Genomic DNA, 17,430 nt, shown 5'->3' with positions numbered 1-17,430 from the left:
CTCTACATTAGTTTATCTAACTGAAAATCTTCTGAATTCACAAGAGCAGGTCAAATAATGGGAAGAACAAATTTATTTTATTTTTATTCTCTTTCTACAAGTTTCCTTCATTTATACCCCATTATATTCAGTGATAAAATCCTAAAAACTTCAGTAGTTGCACTAACAGCAAAAGCCATATTCAAATAACATCATATTATTATAATAAATAATGTTTAACCTGTATAATTTTCTGGAGTTTTCAACTGTGTCCTGATTAATTGAGCTTTCAATTAATTTTTTGCATTTAAAACAAAAGTTGGAAAACCTTTCTGTCAAAATATTTTCCATGGTGATCTGTTCCCCCTTACTTTACCAAACACTGTCATAACACTTAAAACATCTTCCCAGATTCCCTTTGGATAACATAGTATTTTAAATATGTCCAGATATACAGACATAGATATATACATATATATAGATACACACATGCATTGACAATTCTGCTAATAGAAATAGGGATACATTATACAAGCATCATTTTGCTCTTCCAATATCTTCTGTGGGTTTTGGAATATGTTCTATTCAAATAATTTAAGCAGCGGTATTACAGCTTTACAGTGGCTGCTGACTTTAACCTCTATACTATGGATGTTAAAACATTTCATTTTGAATCTAGTCTCTTGTGCTGGGATTTAAATATTTTAGTGAGGACATCGAGGTACATTTTAAGAGTACTTGCTAGTATTGTTAGGTTTTTTGCTATGCTTGATTTCTATACACTCATGCTGGTAAAAAAGATATATTTAGGACCTTTTTGGGGGGTGTTAAAAATAAGAGCTAGTGGGGGGAGGTACTACATTCCTTCAAGATGAACAAGCACTTGCTAATTTTTGGCACACAACATTCATCTCCTAGCATTATGTCACTTGTCAAGCCTTGAGATCTTCCATGGCCAGAACTGACATAATATGTCAAACATTTACAAAACTTCATTTTCCAAGTGCTTTTAGAATGAATGATGTAGCACCATTCATGTAGTAACAGTAGATAACCTCAAATGTTCTACATAGATAGGTTTAAAATATAACAGCTACTGGAAATCTGTCATGGTATGTAAAGATTTTTAATGGACTTTCTGTAAATTTTCATGTTATTTTTTTTAAGTTTCTACTGATTTTAGTCTCATAAAGGGAGAGCACTAATATTGCTGAAAATTGCTGACCTCTGGTCTTTGGTTTTTTCTGAGTGATCTAGTTATTAGATTTGCATTTTTATAAAAAAATACTGAATATTAGTTGTTTTCATGCATAATCACATTACATTAGCTACTCACGTTGTGCTCTGATGCTCTCCTACATGTATTTGTGTCTTTTTTTCATCTTATACAGTGCTGTAACTGATATGCTTATTATCTTTCTTTCATATTGCATGGTGAAGTCCTGCTCCTGCTTGGAGGTAAGTCCTATAGTAAAAGAAATTGAGGATGAATTTCAGAATGCTATATTTCTGATGTGAAGTCCTACTATGAATGTGGTTTTGTCAGTAAAATGGTTGTAATACATTTTGCCATTTTTTAAATGATGGTTTCTATTTTCTTAATATTTTAATATTTATTATTAGTATGTTTAGAAACAGTAGAATACACAGAGTGATATAATGTATTTTTTTAATCCTATCAATTCTTTTTCTAGTAAGTGATCGATATTATAGTATCTTCATAATAGATGATTCACTTTAAAGCTTGAATGATGAACTATGTGCTGCATTTAGCAGCGCAAACTGTTCTTGGGAAACACAGGGTGTCTGAGTAGGTATAGCAGAAGGCAACCTCAAGTCCCTGAGTATTGGATACTCTTTCATATATCTAATGTTTTCTTTGTAAAGAAGCCCATAGATGTCCTCATTATCTTCCAAGTGACTTATCATGAATTGTATTTAATCACCAACTGGTCTTTGTCACTAAATACACAAGATGGTTTACTTCCTGTATTCTGAAATATCACATTACATTGTGTTCAGTATATATATTCTGTTCATGCCCTAAGTGAAATTTATTTCTTTTTTTCTGCTGATCATCTTTTAAAATCAGAGAATGATAGAAAAGTAGGGCTGGAAGGGGCTTCAAGAGTCATCTAGTTCACCCACTGCCTAAAACAAGGTCAAATATACCTGTACTATTCCTGACAGTTATTTGTTGAACCCATTCTTAAAACCAGAAAATTTTGAAATGTCCCCAGACAGTCTTCTCCAGACCTTCACTGTCTTTATTATTATTGAAAGATTTTTTCCAAAGCCTAATCTGATTTTTTTTTTTCCTGAATTTAAGCCCTTTACTACTTACCCTTTCTACAAAGGACATGGTGACTATACTGTTCTTCCATTCCTGCAGCAGGAAGGCTGTAGCTGGTTTCCTTCCTGGGTGAACAAAGTCCATTCTATCAATTGTGTTCATGTTCCCACTACTTAGAAGCATTACAACTTTTGGTGTCTAGATTGTCTCCAGTAGTGAATCTTCAGGTGCTTGTCTTAGCACTCTGAGGCCATGGTAGTACCGAGAAGACAGTCCAAGAGCTCTTATCAGTTGGCCTTGAATGTAGATGAAGTTCTGGAAGAAATTGGCAAGGTAAAGTCCAAAATGTGGAGATCTAAGCAGGTACTCTGAGATGTCATGCAAAGCTAGCATGTCCAACTGGTCTGCGACTAAATCAACTCATCTGCCACATCCCCACACCACCATGCAGTGCAGTTCGTGGAGGAAGTGCCTGTAGCATCAATGTGGTGCATCTGATTTAGCACTGCACTGCACAGAAGGGAGGGTTCCTCCATTTCTAATTCTTGCACAATGATTCCCTCTGTAGCCTGGCTGCATTAGCTCCGTCCTAGGATTTGGGTCCCAAAGGATACAATAAAGCATATATACCAGACTAGCTTTTTCAGAAGCTAGCTCCAGATTTATGTGAAAACATGACCTGTTTCATGGGAGTGCTTGCATGGAAAATGTGAACATACTGTACTGCTTTCAGTTGTTTCAGGTGAACATGCAGAGGTAATGCTATTTACCACTAGGTCAAAGAAGTGTAAAAAATTCCAGACTGTTATACCATGTGAGTGAAAAGTTTATTGCAAGCCTTCATAGAAATGGAAGACATACTGGGCAAATTCCTGACCCCATTAAGATCCATAGAAAATCTTCTGAGGTGTCAGAATTGCTCATTGACTTGCTTAATATTAGGAACTTGAGCTGTGGCTACGTACATTGGAACGTAAAGCTGAATTCATATTCAAGATCACGTGGACAGCTAATATACACCTTTCAGATAGAGAATTCAGTGAATATGTGACTGAATGACTTAAGCCATTTTTTCAGAGGACTATATTCTGCACTCGTAAGTGCATCTACTTATTACATTTTTCTTACCATTAATTTCTTACTAGTGGAACATGCCCTGTTCTTAAGTTGCATTACTGATGTTTATCTATCCTTGGTCCCTCCTCTCCTAAAATCTTACAGTGCTGAAAAGATGGTGTGTGCTGTTTGCATAACAGAATCTGAGACATTCATTGAGATGTGCTCTGCATGTATTCTTTTTGTTACCGAACGTGATAATAGAAGTAGAGTGTGTTAAGAAGCCAATTCTTTCATACAAGACAACCTGTCATACAGACTGTCCATCTTCAGTGTATGATATTACAACTAATCAAGTGTTTAGACTTCCTCTAATGCTTTGCTTTTTTGCCCACAGGTAATCTTGCGCAACTAGCAATAAGACCATATTTCATGGTATGAAAACATTCTTAAGAACATCTCAGGGACAGACTTCATTACACATCACCATGACTCTTAGAACAAATTATACGTATTTTATGTAGTTCATGTTACCATGGTAAATATTTTCTTCTTTAATAGAGAATAAAATGAAATAGAGAAAAGAACACACGTAAAACTTATTTTTAACGAAAGCAATGCTACGTTAAGCAACACTATTTTAAGCTAGGAAGCGTGGCAGTGCTTCAAAGTTTTACAGTAAATAACCCCCAGTACTTTATGCTGTTAAACTAAAACAAGAAAAATCTGATAGGCTTCCTTAAATATGCAAATTCCTCAAGTGCAGTATAGTTGAAATGGCCAACCTGGAAGAGAAGAAGGTCATGAGGAGTAGTCAGCATGAATTCACCAAAGGGAGATTGTGCTCGACCAATCTCATAGCCTTCTATGATGTCATCACCAACTGAATAGATGGAGGGAGAGCAGTGGATGTTGTTTACCTTGACTTCAGCAAGGCTTTCGATACTGTCTCCCATGACATCCTGATAGCAAAGCTGAGAAAGTATGGGGTAGATGAGTCAACAGTGATGTGGGTTGAGAACTGGCTGTCGGACCGAGCCCAGAGGGTGGTGATCAGTGGAGCAGAATCTGACTGGAAACCTGTGACTAGCAGTGTTCCCCAGGGCTCGGTGTTGGGTCCAGTCCTGTTTAATATCTTCATCAACAACCTTGATGAGGGAATAGCATCCACCCTCAGCAAGTACACTGATGATACAAAGCTGGGAGGAGTGACTGACACGCAGGAACACTGCACTGCCATCCAGAGAGACCTGGACAGGCTGGAAAGCTGAGCAGGGAGAAACCAAATTAGGTTCAACAAAAGCAAGTGTAGAGTCTTGCACCTGGGAAGAAATAACTACTTGAATCAGTACAGGCTGGGGAATGACCGCTGGAGAAGAGCTCTGCGGAGAAGGACCTGGGGGTCCTGGTAAATGGCAGGCTAGCCATGAGCCAGCAGTGTACCCTGGTGGCTAAGAGAGCCAATGGGATCCTGGGGTGCATCAAGAGGAGTGTATCCAGCAGGTCGAAGGAGGTGATCCTCCCCCTCTACTCTGCCCTGGTCAGGTCCCACCTGGAGTATTGTGTCAGTTCTGGGCTCCCTGGTATAAAAAAGACAGAGTTGTCCTGGAGAGAGTCCAGAAGAGGGCTACAGAGATGATTAAGGGCCTGGAGCATCTCCCCTGTGAGGAAAGGCTGCATGAGCTGGGACTGTTCAGCCTAGAGAAAAGATGACTAAAGGGGAATCTAATTAATGTTTATAAATATCTTAAGTATGAGATGCAGGAGGAAATGGCCAGCCCCTTTTCAGTGCTCTGTGGAGACACAACAAGGGGCAATGACTGCAAGTTGGAGCACAGGAAGTTCCACACCAACATGTGGAAGAACTTTTACACAGTGAGGGTAACAGAGCACTGGAATAGGCTGCCCAGGGAGGTTTTGGAGTCTCCATCTCTGGAGATATTCAAGCCCTGTCTGGACACTTGTCTGTGCAATATGAGCTAGGGAGCTGCTTTGGCAGGGGAGTTGGACCCAATGATCTCTCAAGGTCCCTTCCAACCCCTGTGCTTCTATGATTGTATGAAAAGATAGTCATACTAGAGCACACAAGAAAGCATATAGAATCATAGCATGTTTTGTGTTGGAAGGGACCTTAAAGATCGTCTTTTTCCAACCTCTCCTGCTATGGGCAGGGACACCTCACAAAAGACAAGATTGCTCAAAGCCCCATCCAGACTGGCCTCGAACACTTCCAGGAACGAGGCATCCACAGCTTCTCTGGGCAACCTGTGCCAGGGCCTCACTATCCTCACAGTGAAAAATTCCTTCTTCCTGTATTTTTAATATATAGTAGATATGTATAATACATCAAAATAGCATTAGCTTTATTCAGCTAACACAGAGGGGCATTTGTTCAGCATTGAAAGGGATAAACAAACAAGCAAATAAAAAAGTAAATTTGGAGATAGATTTTTCTGTTATCCCACAATGTTAGCCTATTTCTCATTATGACCCTTGCTTTATTCAAATTTGGTATTGAAAGTGCTCCAATTGGGCTGTCTCTGAAAAATTGAGAACATTAACTAGGAATAAGAACATAGCCCTCTATTTTCTAACTGTGTGCACCCTTGAAAAAGAAAATTGCCAAGTAATGTCATAGGGTTCCATACTTTTCCTTTCAATATTCACACTTGCCACTCTTCCAATTGACAGCCACAGTCAGTTTAGGAATTCAACTTAGGATGTGAATGTCCTTGTTTTATTCCTTGCTACTGACAAGAATGAGCCTGTAAGTCAGCCTCTGACTCGCCATGGCACCTGAAGGTAGCGCTGCAAATTTAACACAAGTGCAGTCTCAGAAAACTGGATGTTAATCTCACAGTTCAGCCTGAACAAATTACAGCTCTAGGAAAAAAGACAAAGGCAACCCAAAGCCTTCTCATTAAAGAAAAATTACTCTCTTTTAGTCCACACTGATGTAGACCTGTTTCTCAACCCAAAGTCTGAAGGGATTGACTGGCGCACTGGAGGGTGGAAACTTTTCTCTCTCTCTTTTGTGTGAAGACTACTGCCTGCCTCAATTTCCAGTAAAGAAGTTTAGATCCATGCAAAACAAACCATTCCGTGACCACCCTTCTCTCCTTCCCAAATGTACGATTGGGATTTTCCTTGCAATTTCACTGAAGACAATGTCCTTGGAGACATTACTGGGGTAGAGGGTAACCTGAAATCCAAATGTGTTGATTACTGCACAAGATTCTTGCCAACACAGTCACTCTTGATCATGCACATAACAAGAGGTGACTTCCAAATAAAAGTTTGGTTTCAGGGCATTAGAACTACATATTTTAGGAAATCGTACCAGCTATTAAGGGTTTTACACTAGTATTAACTAGTATTACCACCTTCTAGTACAGGCAAGTACGTTATGCTTCAGGGACAGCATCAATGGCTTTCACTTCAGGAAAGCATCGCTTTCTTTGAGTCAGGACTAAACCCTATTTGCTGGCTTTGAGTAAAATGCACAACAAAGGTCCCCATTGCACTTTCCTACAATCCATCACTCAAATATTGCCAGAAATTTTTCATGTTTATTACATTACTTACAGAACACTCTAATCTGTCTATTTTTATTATAAATCTACTTAAACCTTCTTCTGTAATTTCACATGACTAATTATTTTTTTTTTCCTGTTGTTAAGTGTTGGGGAGAGCCGTTTTGTAGTGCTGGCAGAAACTATTCTTTGTTCATTAATATAGCTGGACTTCAGTAATGGATATATCTATACCTATAGTTGGCACTATAGGCACTATAGGCACACATAAGCAGTGCCTTATCTTGATTTTGTGTTCTTTTGGTTGGAAAATGTAAATTCACTATCCTCATTACCATTGTATTCAAGTTTATGTTAATGAGGAGCTAATGTCTCTAGTTGGTAAGAATGTTCCAAAGAGTGTATTTTTCGTGTATTTAATGGAAATGAGGGAAAGCTATTGCTGTAATTATTATTACATTGCATGTCCCAAAAATATTCTTTAATTTATTATCTCCAAACAAGACATTTCTGAGCTTAACCAGTTTACTTTCACTGCATTGCCTGGGTTTAGAAAAAGGAGGGGTTATCAATCAATCCAGAGAATATCACGAATTGTTGCAGCCTCTTAAGTCTTTCACAGTAAACTTAAAGTCTAAACAATAAAAAACAGATAAATAGAGGAAATGTCAAACTGAATTCTGGGTAATGATCAGATCAGCATGCTTTTATACAATTTCCATCACTTTGAATTTTAAATCACCTTTTAAAGGGCACTAAAGCATTCTTGCAAATTAGTCTGCACTCCAATTAATGCACCCAACATGACAATAAGACCAGTTTCAGCTTGGCTAAGCAGACCAGTCAACCAGGAGGATGTGACTTGAGGACTTGGAGAGCCTGTGCCTCCACCTTTTTTTCCTCTCTCTTCACAGCAGCTTAGGTCCAATTAGGCCAGTTAATCTGCCTAAAACCATTGGAAAGGAAGGATTTCTCTAATAAAGATGAAGCACAGTCTGAGAGGACATACAAATTAAGTCTACTCTTTTCAAAAGAAAGAAAATTCCAAGATTTACCTCAGCCATATATCTTAAAGAGATACTTCTTTTGGTCAAGACCACACTATTTTCCTCCACAGGGATTTTAACTTTAAGACATCTTTCTGTGACATTTGTTAGCATGTAAAGGATTTCTCCTTTGTCTATTTATTTTTCATACTGTGCTCATTTTTGACATCTATTACATTTTATAAGACTAGACTGCAAGCAGTAGTGATGAGAAATGCCAGGTCACATTACAAGAAAATGTTCATAAATAGAAATGACTTTGTGTTTTTCAATCAAGAAGTAAATAATACTTGCATGAATATATAGGTATTTGAGTAGTCTAATCTGCAGTTTTGGAAAGGAAAATTGAAGGGGTATGAAAAACAAATTGTAAATTCATGCTCATATATGAAACACATTTTAACAAGTTGAAACATGAAATTCTCACAGAATGGATAAACCATTTTACACAGTATTTAACTCAGTCACTTCAAAAAAAAATAAAAAAACAGTCTCAGCCCTCTTTATCCTTATCACTGGTGCATGGGAACTACACTGTATATTTACTGTTAGAACGTTCTCATTTCTATTGTGCTTTCTTTACTCTATTTGATTAATTATTTAATTTTCTATATAAAAGTCCAAGATGTCTTATTTCAACAAGATCAGTCAGATGCAAAAAAATAAATATTGGTTTTGGAATTGTTTCCATTTCTCCTCAGGGAGCTTGCGCTTCTCTTGACTGCTTCGTATCTTGAACTGGGATTTGGGATGGGGAGAGATTTAGTACCTCTCGTTCACCAACAGCATTTGACGAATTGCAGCCAACAGTACTAGTTTGAGGTCCTGTGGCGAAATGTTAGACTGCTCAGAAACCATTGGCAGGGTTACAAAAGAAAAAAATATAGAAAACGGCTGAAACTTCTTTTTTTTAAGTTATAAAATGATATAGAAGTTTAATGATACTCACAACTAGAGTCAAAATTTTCCTATTTACCTTGCCAGCAAAAAGTTCTGCTACTTTTTCACAATCCCCTTTTGATAAAAATTTCCAATCACTTTCCTTGGAGTCTCTGGCTCTGACATAAATTTGATTCAGAAACCTGCAAAAGTTTCTTTGTTTTCAGCATCAATACTCTAAAGAAAACCTTCTGTTCAAAATAAAACTGCAGATTTTCCTACTCTTTCTTTTGACTGACAAAAAAGTCATGAAATCAATGTTATTTATAATGGGCCACAAATTTCATCATCTTTTACATTCCATCCCACCTCTCTGTCCTGATATCAAGAGGCAATCCTGCAAATGTTAGCAGTGGGCTGATCAGTAGGTCAATCACTGACTTCACCTCAGTTCAAAGGGATCCCTACTCCTTAGAGCCATGTGGAAAAGCCAGTTTCTCCAGCTACTGTATGAAGATGGTGGTATATTCGCCTGCCCCAGAACAGATTGTTCTCTCACTTGGATCTAACCTTATTCTTAATATTTTAACTGAATGGAGAGATCAATGGCTGTTTTTTATCAATCAAGCTGCACTTTGGAAATCACTTCCTTGCTTTGAGGTAACCCCAGTACAGCTGGTAAGTGTAGTCTTACAATGATTTGCATAATGCTTTATAACAGCAGATTTGATATTCTGAAAAATCACCAACACAGGTCAGACCTACAAAATCAACATACCTCCACATACTAAAGAGCACTGATTGTTAAGCCCTGGGATTTCCCTTCCTAGTGTGCCAGCTATTCCAGTTTTGCTTATTGATTCACAGACTCACTTGAGTATGCTCCCATATTTTTTTTTCATTCCACTTCTCTTTCACACCTTATTCAACTAACAGCTTTGTTTAAAATGGCAATGGCTTAGCAACCACAAAGCAGCATGAAGCTTGCAGATGAAAGAATATTGAGAAAGGACTTAACTTTTGGACATAGTAGCTAAAATATAGGAGCAAGAAAATGTACTGGGAAAAAGAAAGTATCAACATAAATGAACAGAAGAACAAAAGTAAAAATAAAAAAGCACTACAAGAAAAGCTGACTAAAAAGGCGGGTAAAAAAGAATGTCATATCACTGCCACCAGAAGAGTAAATAAAATCAACAAAAGAAGTATTAACTGTGACCAACCAGTATTTTTAATTTCATTTTGTCATTTAAATGACATTTAAATAAAAGCCATTTATCTAGACATTGAAATATCTTTCAATTTCCCACACCTTTTACAGTCTGCAAAAGAGAGATCAATAGCATTTTCCAGCAGGGGAGAAAGGATGATAAGTATGAGCAGGAGTATGATATTACTGAATAACTTCTCAGTGCAACAAAAAAAACATTTCAGTGCCCATTTGAAACCCAGTAATCTTTTATGCTTTGTAGAAGGTGTTTCTATATTCTTAGTAATAACCTGTATGTTATTAATCCTTAGGCTGACTAAACATCGTCTTTCAATTTTTTACTTACACCTCAAGCAATTCTTCTTTTATGGGACCCCCACCTGAAGTGGCATACTACTCAGTAGGGGAAGAATGTTACAATATTAATTAAAGGATTAATCTCAAAATTATCTGTTGCTGTTTTTGATTGCTTGGTTGGTTGGTTTTTGTTTTGCATTCTTTATCAATTCTTCTGTACTAACTGATCTTCCTTCCTCAGGTTTTTCTTAAAAAAGAAAAAAAAGAACTGCAAAGGATGGTACAGCCTGCACTATATTATTGCTATTAGTTGTTAGTTGCACTTGTCTTAGTTTCCCAATTCAGAGTGAGAGATACAACAGTGTTAAATAAAAACATGTATTATTCTACCACCAACAGGAAGGGAATAAAAATAAGCAAAGGCCAAGTTCCCAAAACACTTCATGGATGACTTAGGAAATCAGATATACACGTGCAGTTCCAGAACCCGAGCAAAGCACCCACTATACTATATGTGATGGTGTAACAGAAAATTTGCTTTAAAAATGAATGGAAGGACATGAAAGAAAAATTTAGCAACTGCCACACATATACCTAATTACAAATAGGAACTATTGCATGAAATGCAATTAAACTTTTTGATAGATCAAAGCATTCTTCTGCAATAAAAAGGAAATAGTCTACTGTAATTTAAATAGCATAACTGAATTGTACTATGGAATAGCACAAGTATTATAAGACAAAATTGAAATAATACAGGGGGTGGTATAAGATTTGCCTTGTGCATCGGCTAGCAGGAGCATGATGCACAAATGTAATTATCCAGCTCAACAAATAAAATTAACTGTGTGGCAAAATAAAAAGCTAAACAACATAAAAAACTTGAAGTAATAACTGACATCAAATATTTTGCATATGTTCACTGAGTTCTGTGTACATTTATGAATAAAATGACTGGCATCAAGTACCAGTTTCCATTCAGGAAGAGGCTGCTACGTTTTCCTGAGTACTCCTTCTGCTTGGTGGTCTGGGCAGATGCCTCTGAGCTGGAAGATGACTCCTAAGACACTGGCTTGCTTGGCACCATAGACAAATCATCTGATCTCCTTGTTTTTCAGTTGATCATGATGGAAAATTGTGAAAAGCAAGAAAGCAAATCAGCTCAGAGATCCAGTTAAAAATCAAAGGTAAAACTTGAGCAAAGAGTTGCTGAATTTTGCTTTTATTTAAAAGAAAATAATTCAATTAAGGAGTGCTTTCTTCTAAAACAGCTCATGGATATTGATTAAATAGCATTTCATACAGAAATTTATGAAATGCGGGAATGCTGGATGCAAAGACGACGGGTTTCACAAGTTGTACACTTACAAAACTGTTCTAAGCATTCATTGTGCTGAACAGAACTGGTAAGAGAGAAAGCACTAACTCACTTCAATCTCAGAAAACCACATCAGAAAAGCTTTATTGCATCCTATGGAAAGGTTTAAAAGAATGAGATGTGTAAAAATCAAATCTGTAAGCAAGAGACTGATACCATAATACACATTTAAGCTGGAGGAGAATGTTGATATGTTTTCATGTAAATAAAAAGGGTTTATACTGTTGACATTCTCTCTGCATCATATGTATATCTGCTAAATTGCATGTTGCTGTAGATTTATATAGCGAAGAAATTCTGTATAACCCATCACAAAAGGATTAGTAACGTTTGATTAAAAAATCCCACTCCAAGCTGCATTTTTCATTTTTAACTCAAACTCACAATTCAGGTAGCCACATCCGTCCTGAAAGACTATTTTGGTTACAGGATTAGGAAATTACAGTAACTGCTATATCATAATGAAGTGAGATAAAATAATAAAGAATTTTGGTTTAAAGTGAAAAATACTTTGCAAGTAATTATTCTCAGCTTGTAAATGGTGTCTCTCTATAACCAACCAAGCATATAACAAGAAGATGAAGACGAGGCTTATTTTCACTTCATTTCACTTCTTTGTAATTGACAAGCTCTCACTGGGTGTCAACTTTAAAAGATGACAAATCCTAAATCTTATAGGACTCAATTCAATAGTTCACCTCTCTAAACTGTTTGCAAATTAATCTACATTTTCAAATGAATCAGGCATGAAATATAAGATGACATCTATATTACGAAAATATTAATTTGCTTGTCTTTTTTCAGTATCCAAAGAAGTTTTAAAAATTTGGTTTGTTAAGAAAATGCATAGAAATGTATAAATGCAGAGTTTTGCCTATTTGACAAATTTACCTGTTTGTTTTCCTGTTTTATTCCACTGTGCATTAGTTTCCTTATTCCTTATTCCTATTTTGTATTTGACATAGTGCAGTCTTTACACTTCAACTGCTTCAAATTACATAAACCAAAACACATGAAAAGATGTAATAATGAAAGGGATAAACAAACAAGCAAATAAGAAAGTAAATTTGGAGATAGATTTTTCTGTTATCCCACAATGTTAGCCTATTTCTCATTATGACCCTTGCCTTATTCAAATTTGGTATTGGAAGTGCTCCAAATGGGCTGTTTCTGAAAAACTGTTAACATTAACTAGGAACAAGAACATAGCCCTCTATTTTCTAACTGTTCTTGTTTTTTTGGCACATTTGGCCACTTAAGCCAACATCGTGGCACAACGTTCTCTCTTAACTAGCAGAAAACCCACAAAGGCAAATTTCTTCCTAAACTTAGACATGTTTTTCTTTCTGCTCACAAAAATTAGATGCAAATAAGGCTTTTCAGTCAAGATGGGAAGTAGTTTCAGAGCTGCTTAGAATTTGAATATGTCCAAATTGTGCATCTCAGCAAGTAGATTAAAAATTATCTCAGCCCTCTCTTGGAGACTTGATACACTACCATCATGCATCTGAGCTTCATGTTGTTTATGCATTCTTAATCCACTGCCTTTCTTTTTGAGACAGGAACTGTCCCCGTTGGACTATTTCTTCAATTGCAAAGGAATACTTTCTGATAAGTATTCTCTGCCTCTGTTTACCAAATTGAATGATAACAATTAGACCACCATTTTGAGCTAGAACATAAGCTTTTAAATGTAAACCCAGTAAAATTGTTTAACTAATTTAAAATATATGCTGCAAACCCTCTTGTTTTTAAATTCTGAAACAGGACATGAAACAAATTTTATCAAAACTTCAAAAAGCATTCCAAATGCCCAGGGAAAAAAAAAAAACAACAAACCCCAAACAAAATAACTTATCATTTACAATTTAGATCTTCTCATTAGATTTTTTTGGGTTTGTCCATGGCTGTTCCACAAAAGTAATCTAAGCTTCCATGGCTTGAGATGGAATATTTTTACCTATGCTTGTAATACACCATTTATCTAAAAGCTAAAAGGCATATTGTCACTTTATGTGTCATTCTGGAAATGAAGAGTAAATGATCGAATGGAAGGTGTTGTAAAATATATTGTTTATTAGCTCAGTTTTTCCATATAAGTATCCGCTCCAACTATAAATTTTCTCTCAAAAATAGCTTCATTAACTTTATTGCAGCTGAGACTTATTGTAGTTGGTTCTTGTGTGCTAAATACGCTGCTCCCTTAGCAAATGGAAATTGATGAAAGCACAAACCAGAATGTGTGTAAAGAGAAGTTAGTGTACAGAAAACTCTGTACCAAAATATTTACACTTCTACTTTTATTCTCCGTTAAAAGGGACAAGAAGAAGGTTTTGAGCATAGGACTGACTAATATTTAATAATTAGATCTCATTTAGTTAGGCATAAACCCTCAGTTTTGCCCTTTTCAACAAGGCTTGCAAGCCTTGCTCCCAGCAGACATCCAGTATTTGTGCTCCTGTCTGTATCAAAGTTAAGGGCAGATATAGACAGATACAGAGGGAGATGTTAGGTGTCTCTATGCTCATCTCTCTTCAGTGCTCTTCATAAACATAACCTTTTCTCTTTTAAAATGTCAGTCCTTCTCTTCTCCCACCCCCTGCTTTTTCTGTCTCCCTCCTTCACAAACTTTCTGATTCATTCATCCTCTTTTTTAGTGTAAAAAAGACTATACTAAATTCATTTATATGCATCACTTTTGTACATCTTCTCTCATGTTTTGCTGTGGCATGTCAACAGGATTGAGTCTAAGAGATTTTAGACATTCTATCAGTCACTTTATCATCGGATGCTTACTAACCCCATATCTGGTCTTCAGTGTACCAGTATCAAAAGCCATCTTGATGTCCAAGCAGATTATGTTTGTTGCTTCACCCCTGTCAGCTCTCATTGTCACCTCCTCAAACAAGTTAATAGCATTTGACAAGCATGGCTTCCCCTTTATAAATGTCCTGGTTGTCTTTGACCAGCCTGCACCTGTCCAAGTGTTCTTCTATTTTGTCCCTAATCAATGACCCTAGAATTTCTCCCAGTTCCCTTAATGTTTATACACTGAAATGTTCAGTTCACTCAGTCTCCAGCTTGAGAATCTTGCTCTGAAAAATCAGTAAATGTTAGTTGCTCATTGTATAACATCTTTAATGTGTATGTGCATACATTTTTATAGCAACAACTTCCGTAACAGCCATAACATTCCACAACACAAAAAAGGCTTATTTCACGTGAAAGGGAGAAATATTGTATACCAGCCTTCCACAGAAGGAAGCGAGCACCTCTGTAAAGGAAACAGTGAATCAAGTATTTTATGCCCAAATCACTGAACTATCCTGTCACTGTAAATTCTTGTCATTTTGATGGGGGGGGGGGGTAAAGGACAACTTTGAAGATGGTCTCTGATTTCTGATGCAATAGATAGTTGATAACTTCTAGCACACTGAACAAACTGTGTCATAACCAAAATGCCACTATTTTAAAATAGTGTCTAATAATGCTGAATTTATTAATGTTTGTTAGTTTCTTGAGCTTTAGCAGGTCTTGCAGAAGTGTGTTTTATTGTATGTTAAAAAGGCTCAGGTTGCCCTTCTTTCCTGAGGGCCATAGCAGTGTATGAAATTAATCATTTAAGTAGAACAATGAACTTAATATCAAGTGTCTGAACTTTTTTGTGCAGGTGCAGGATAAACCATAGTAAAGAAATTCTGCAAGTCTAAATTTCAGGATTTACAGTGCCAGTGTCATCCTCATACTGTTACAACTCGAAGAGAAAAACACCGATAAAGATTAAAAACGTTTGCCTTATTTCACTGATAAGAAGCAGTTACTGTCCCCGTTTTTAGTTGTACTGCACTTCTAGTTAAGTAAACTTCCTGGCAAAATGACATTCAAATGTAATTTGTGCCAATTTTAAATGATCAAATGACTCTTTCATTGTTACGCCGTTTAATATCAGCCAAAATTTCTTGCCAGTCCCTCTGAAAAAAAAATTGAAAATGAATTCAAATATTTCTTTGGTGCAACATACAGAGAACATAAAAAGGCATATTTCTGTTCCATGTCTCTTCCAGCATCACTGCATCCTGAAAGATTTCTCCCTACTATGTCGTATCTTAAATAAAAGGTCATGTCCATTAACACTTTGAATCTTCCTTCAGTTCAGTCCTTTAGACCTGTGTCTTCTCTCCCATGATCCAGGAATATTTCAAGACTTTTTTTCCAATAGCCTCTAGAGGATTTGCACCCAGTATCACTGAAAGAGACAATGATTCTTGACGCAGTATAAAAACTGTCATGATGAGAAAAAGCAAAGAAGAATGAGCAACAGCACTCGCTTGAAATAGCGCCCCAGAAAACCACTATTTTTCATCCCTTTTTCTAAAGAGCACTAGTCTACTTCCTGATCTTGAAGACAGGCTAAGTAGGCTCTTCAACCTAAATGGCCAGCTTAACAATATCTTATTCTTACATCACACTCTGAATCTTATTTAGTAAGACCAATTGCCATCTGTTTAGATTATTCTAGAAAGTCTTAGAAGAATACAAATAACAGCCCAAAGGATACACTAGACCACATTAAAGATTAGGTAGCTTATCTCATTCTCAATAGTTCACCTTCTCTTTGTATATAGATTTAAGCACAGTGTAGCATACTTTGTGAAGGAAAAAGATGCTCATTCTTCTAAGCTACTTCTATTGTCTTCTGTTTCTGCCACAAATCTTTTGTTTCTAACAAGATAAAAAATTTCAGTCACATTTGAAGGATTCAGAATTAACCGTCACAGTGAGAAGGCACAGAAAACTTTACACAGGGAGACTAAAGTCTCAGGTTTTCAAGAAACAGCTTATGCAGTAAAAACTACCTATGCAGCTTTTGGGCAGGCTTAAATGCTACCAGGAAAGCCCTCAGATCTTGCAGCGGCAGCACCTCCTATGTCAGTACCTTACACTTTCTCAGCTGTGAGCACCAGCCCAGAAATCAACTTTATTGAGAAATTCTGTTGAAGGATGCCTTAAATGAGGTTACCAAAATCATTGGACAGGCGCTTTTCATAAAACAAGGCATCCTGGCAACCTATCATTCCTCTACAGGAGCAGGAGATATTTTCATCTCTATGACATAAGCCCATCATTACATAAACAGCCCAAATGAGCAGGTGATCTTAGTCTAGGGCATACAAGAAAAATAGAAGGGTAAAACAACAATCATAAACTCACAACAGGTCATCTGTAGCAAAGAAATATTTCTGTCTATAGGATAGGATCATACTTGATTAGACCATCTCTTGTTTTCGGATGCTATGTGACAATGTATTCCTCTATTTCTGAACATTTTCAAGTGTTCAAAAGCTCGGTAAGATCTACTTAACCTTTATTCAAGAATGGTAAAGTAAATACGTTTTATGTTCTTGGCAGCGTATAGCTGAATGCATAGTGACATAATAGGATATAATGTTTTACACAATTCAGAGGCTCTCAAAAACAAAATACAATGAGCTCTAAATTAGTCATACATGTTTTGTGGCACTAAAGATCACATTTGCAAAGGAATTTGTTAAATCTAACATTCTGTTAGATTTTTTCATATATTGTAATCTCTCATTTGTGACTGTAGAGTATACATAGTGATGTGCCAGTTTCACTTCAATGAACATTCTTGTGCTCCCATTTTTTTGACCAAGTGCCCTTGGTAGCATTAGTATTCCAGCAACAATTCCCTTCCAGAATAATCAGTAGAGAAATAAAGCAGAGTAGCTTTAGTCTTA

Source organism: Gallinula chloropus, assembly GCF_964237585.1.
Source record: "Gallinula chloropus genome assembly, chromosome: 4".
NCBI lineage: Eukaryota > Metazoa > Chordata > Aves > Gruiformes > Rallidae > Gallinula > Gallinula chloropus.
This window is presented reverse-complemented; position numbering follows the sequence as displayed.